Here is a 6,000-nt window from a genome sequence, read left to right as displayed (position 1 = left end):
TTCATGTAGTTGTTGACATAATTCGTTTCTTTCCTGGCTATTGCATTGAAGGCTTCCCTCAGTTCTTTGTCACATGTACTTCTCCATAGGGAAGCTCACAGTCTAGCAGCTGGCTTTGCTCAGAGCCAGAGAGAAAATGGAAGAGGGAAGAAGGATGGAAATTAGAGTCTGGGAAGTGACAGCTCATTATTTTGCTATATTTTATTCCTTAGAAATGAGTCACTATGTCCCACCTACTCTCAACAAGAAGTGATTACACAAGGACATGGATATCAGGAGGAAGGAATCATTGGGGGTATTCTTAGAACCAGCCTTCCACAGTCCCACTTTCAATCTGCTTTTCTTCTTGCTGCACTTAATACTATGTTTTTTTTTTTTTTTTTTTTTTTTTTTCCAGGAAGTCAGCTATAATCCCCTGGAACATGGTTCCTAGAGCCTCAACTCTGGACTGGATATAAACCCAAAAGTTGATTGTGTAACTATTACTTTAATTTTAAAAGGTCTCAGAAAGATTCAAACATTTGCTCCTGCTGCTCTTTTATTTTTATTTTCATTCCATTGATTGGGCTTTTTTTTTTTAAGAAAACTTGTATTTTAGGTTCAGGGTACACGTACAGGTTTGTTATATAGGTAAACTTGTGTCACAGAGGTTTGTTGTACAAATTATTTCATCATTCAGGTACTAAGCCTAGTACCCACTAGTTATTTTTTTCTGAGCCTCCCCCTCCCCCCACCCCCGGTAGGCTCCAATGTCTGCTGTTCTCCTCTATATGTTCATGTGTTCTCTTCCACTTACAAGTGACAATATACAGTATTTTGTTTTCTGTTCCTGCATTAGTTTGCTAAGGATAATGGCCTCTAGCTCCATCCATGTTCCCGCAAAAGACATAATCTTGTTCTTTTTTATGGCTACATAGTATTCCATGGGGTATATGTACTACATTCTCTTTATCCAATCTGTCATTGATAGGCATTTAGGTTGATTTCATGTCTTTGCTATTGTGAATAGTGCTGCAATGAACATTCATGTGCATGTGTCTTTATGATAGAACGATTTATATTCTTTGAGTGTATACCTAGTAACAAAATGTCTGGGTCCAATGGTAGTTCTGTATTTAGTTCTTTGAGGAATCACCACACTTCTTTCCACAATGGTTGAATTAACTTATGCTCCCACTAATAGTGTATAAGGGTTCCCTTTTCTTTGCAACCTTGCTGGCCTCTGTTATTTTTTGACATTTTAATAATAGATGTTCTGACTGGTGTGAGATGGTAACTCATTGTGGTTTTGATTTGTATTTCTCTAATGGTCAATTGTAGGGAGACCCCCTGAAACTATTGCCACAGAATAAAAGATGAAATGTCCCTGATTATTGTAACTACAAAATTGCATGCAGGATTGTGTAAAGACAATGCCAGGTTGGGCTACCAGAATGAGCCAACAGTGCATGATGTGCTTCCCCCTGCAGAGAGCCTATAAACGGATGTGCAGTCAGGGAGGTTTCACGTCACCAAGATTCCTATCCCAGGAAAGCAGATGTTCATAACTCTGGGAATGGAATGTGACCCTTTTGGAGAGCCTATAAATGGATGCATGAGGGGCGCCTGTTCATATGGATAAGATAGGGCTATAAACGCCCTTATCTTGCCATGGCTCTTCAAGGCCTCTTTAGGGTTAAGGCATACTCCCATCTGAGAATTTCTGGTCTAACAGTTGTCTAGCTTTATGTCCTGTTTCTATTGATTGTTTGTAACCAGCCTTTGCTGCAACTGTTACTGCTGATTAACATCTTGCTAATCACAGGTTATGGAAAGACTGTGTTTCTGTTTTAAGGCTCTGTTAGAAATTGCTGATGCACACACTATATTGTAAATTCTTATCTCTGTATATACTGTACTTCTGCATACCGATGTTATGTTAAAGAATTACTTCATCCCCATATGACCATCTCACCTCATAATCAAATGATCCTAAATCCCTCACTAACCTACCCCTGCCCTCACTAAACTTAATAATAAATGCTGGTATATCCAGTGCATTGGCAGCATCGCAGGACTAGAAGGCAGTGACTCCCCGGACCCAGCTTTCATTATCTTGTGTGTGTCTTTTATTTCTTGACCTGCCAATCCACCTGGGAACAAAGAAAGAGCCCCATTGCATTGTGGGCTGCTGGCCAGATCCCACAATTATCAATGATATTGAGCCTTTTTTGTATGCTTTTTGGTGGCATGTATGTCTTCTTTTGAAAAGTGTCTATTCGTGTCCTTTGCCCACTATTTTTTTCTTGTAAATTTGTTTAAGTTACTTACAGAGGCTAGATATTCGACCTTTGTCAGACGCATAATTTGCAAATATTTTCTCCCATTCTGTAGGTTGTAAACACTTTGTTGATAGTTTCTTTTGCTGTGCAAAAGCTCTTAAGTTTAATTAGATCCCATTCGTCAATTTTTTATTTTTGTTGCAATTGCTTTTGATGCCTTTGTCATGGAATCTTTACCCGTTTCTATTTCCAGAATGATATTGCCTAGTTCTCATCCAAGGTTTTTATAGTTTTGGGTTTTACATTTAAGTATGTAATCCATCTTAAGTTGATTTTTGTATATGGTGTAAGGAAGAGGTCCAGTTTCTATCTTCTGCATATGCCCAGCCAGTTATCCCGGCACATTTATTGAATAGGGAGTCCTTTCCTCATTGCTTTTGTCAGCTTTGCTGAAGATCAGATGGTTGTAGGTGTGCAGCCTTATTTCTGGGCTCTCTATTCTGTTCCATTGGTCTATGTGTCTGTTTTTGTATTAGTACCATGGTGTTTTGGTTACTGTTTGGATTCTTCCATTATTATTTTGAGTGATTGCCCTGGAATTTTAGCTTTCTTTACTCCGTAGGCCATACTATAATTCTGGGTTTCTTATTGACCCATTATCCTCAAATAGGATTTCTCCCACTATGTCACTATAAAGAATATCTGGTTTGAAACTGGCCAACTCTTATTAAAGTCTCTTCAGAAACCATAATGGGAAAACTTTGATTTTGTAGAATACTACTGCATGAACTTAATTTAGGTTGAAGTAATTTTTAGGGTTAATAAAAGAAAAGGTTATTCTTGAAACATCAAATTACTGAAATATTAATTCTAGTTGTTAATTCAAAGCTGACAGGAGTATGTCTAATTAAGCATATACTAGTCCATTAATATAGGTAGTTAGCAACTCTTACTCAAGGATCAGAAGTATTAGAACTGGATGTTGAAGATCTGGCTCTGACACTTGTTGTGGCACTAATAGATAAATGAGTGTAGGCCTTTAGGCAAAAAAAAAAAAAAAAAAAAAAGAAGAAGTAAATTTGGAGGAGTATAGTTAGGCTGTCATCAGGTCTTTTTTATTTTCTCTAATATTAATAGCTAACACATACTAAACAGGTAAATCTGAAAGCTTTATAAGCATTATCTAATTCTTATGTCAACCTTCTGAGATAGTTACTACCTCCATTTTCAAGATGTAGAAATGGAGACTTAACAAGGTTAGGTCATTTTGCCAAAGATCACATAAAATGATGTGGTAGAGGTGAGATTCAAAGATTTGGCCCCAAAATATGTGGTTTTAATAAATTTGCTATATTGCCTTCTCTAACAATACAATTTAGTAACATTCATTCAAAAATATTCTTTGAATGTCTGCTATGTGCCAGGTACTTTCTTATATATGGAGAATACAGAATAAATAAGATAGCCATGATTCCTGATTTTAACTGGAAGAGACATGTGATAAACACACACATAAATAAGAACCCAGAAAATCCAATTATGGTCTGAGCTGTGCCATGGATTGAAGTAAGATGAGGTGACAGAATAACTGGATGACAAATTTATTTATTTATTTATTTATTTATTTATTTATTTGAGATGAAGTCTCACTCTGTTGCCCAGGCTGGAGGGCAATGGCACAATCTCGGCTGACTGCAACCGCCTCTTGGGTTCAAGCGATTCTCCTGCCTCAGCCTCCTGAGCAGCTGGGACTACAGGCGTGTGCCACCATGCCCGGCTAAGTTTTTTACTTTTAGTAGAGATGAGGTTTCACCTTGTTGGCCAGTCTGGTTTTGAACTCCTGACCTCAGGTGATCCGTGCACTTCAGCCTCCCAAAGTGCTGGGATTTTAGGCGTGAGCCACCACGCCTGGCCTGGATGACAAATTTAGAGGTGAGTAAAGGAAGGTCTCTTTGAGGAGATGACTTAAGCTGAAGTCTGCCTTACAGTACCATGCAGTGGTTAAGAGCTGGGACTTTGGAGCTACTTCTCTCATTTACTAGCCATGTGACCCCAGCCGTATTATTTAAACCCTGTTCCTTAGTTTCTGGCAGTGTAACTGCTCGTAGGGTTGCATGTACAAGTTAGTATGTGTAGAGTGCTTAGAAAATTTGGATTCTTGGCATTTTGTAAACACTATATAAATGTTAACTATTATTATAAGTAGCAATAACCATTTGAGGAGTAAAGAGAAAAATATTCCAGACAAAGGATGCAACTGGCACAAAGACCTTAAGGGAAGAATGAGCTGGGTATGTTCGAAAACAGGAAAATCAACGTGGCTGGATCGAATTGTAAAGAGGAGAATAGTAAAAGATGAAGTCGGAAATACAGACAGATACAGGCCAGATTACTAGTACTTTGTAAAACAATATAAAGAGTTGCTCCAAGTGCAAGGAGAAGTCAGGGAATGAGATTTTGAACGTTTCTCCAACTTGGCATTATTGACATTCTTAGCCAGATAATTCTTTGTTGTGGGATGCTGTCCTGTGCAGCATCCCTGGTCTCTACCCAGTGGCATGTATTTCTCTGAGTTGTAATAACCAAAAATGTGTCGAGACCTTTCCAAATGTCTCTTTGGGGGCAAAATTGTCTCAATTAATAACCACTGACTTAAAAAATCCACCTGGACTCTCATGTGAAGAATAGATTGTAGTGGAGCAAGATTGAAGACGGAGACCAGTTCAGAGGCTACAGCAGTTTCCTTGAAGACAGAATATTAGTGTTTGGACCGGAGTAGTAGATGTGAGAAGAAATAAATGTCTTTGTGACATGTTTTGGAGATAGAGTCTATAGAACTTGCTGAAAGATTGACCATGAAATGAGACAAAGGAGAAATCAAAGCTAACTCCTAGGTTTGAGATCTGTGCAATTGGGTAGATATAGTACCAAGATGGGGGAACACTGGGAGAAAATCAGATTTTGAGTCACCACAAGAAGTCTTAAGTCCTGATCTGGATATGTTATGTTTGAGATGCCTCTGGACATCCATCTGGAGACGGTGAGTCGGCAGAAGTGAGGTAGCACTAGAGATACAAACTTGCTATCACTAATACATCGGTGTTGTTAAGCCATAAATATGAATAAAGCCATGTATACAGCATGTGTAGATAGAGACGAGAACCCAAGACTGATCCCTTGGACAATCCAAAATACAGATGTCAAACAAAAGAAGAAGAGCTAACAAGAGAGACTGAGAAGGAACAATGAGAGGTGAGAAAATAAAACCATTCAAGTATAGTGTCCCAGAAGCTAAATGAAGACACTGGTCAAGAAAAACTAAGAGTTTGTTGAGTCAGATACTAATAAGTAATCATAAGAAGACAGAAAACTTATAATTGGGCTTGGTAACATAAAAGCCATTGGCAACTTAAACAAAGGAAGACGTAGAAAGGAGTCATGAAGACAGAAACTTGAGACAATTTGCTGCAAAGGGAGTAAATGAGCCGAAGCTAGAAGGAGAGGTGCTCTTAAGGAATACAAAAAAGACCAAAGACACATAGGGCAAGGTCTCCCTCCATGCTATTATCCAGATTCTCTTCTCCAAATACGATCACAGCTTCAGTTTTTCCTATTGTCATAGTGATATGATATGAGGGAGACAGGCAGTTAGGTAGGTAGGGAGGGAAGTAGATCGGTAGACACAAACACATGTACATTTTTATTGGGGTTTAGAGCCTCTGGTACGTAGGTAGCTGGC

The sequence above is a fragment of the Papio anubis genome, unplaced genomic scaffold (assembly GCF_008728515.1).
Source record: "Papio anubis isolate 15944 unplaced genomic scaffold, Panubis1.0 scaffold238, whole genome shotgun sequence".
Classification (NCBI taxonomy): Eukaryota; Metazoa; Chordata; class Mammalia; order Primates; family Cercopithecidae; genus Papio; species Papio anubis.
This window is presented reverse-complemented; position numbering follows the sequence as displayed.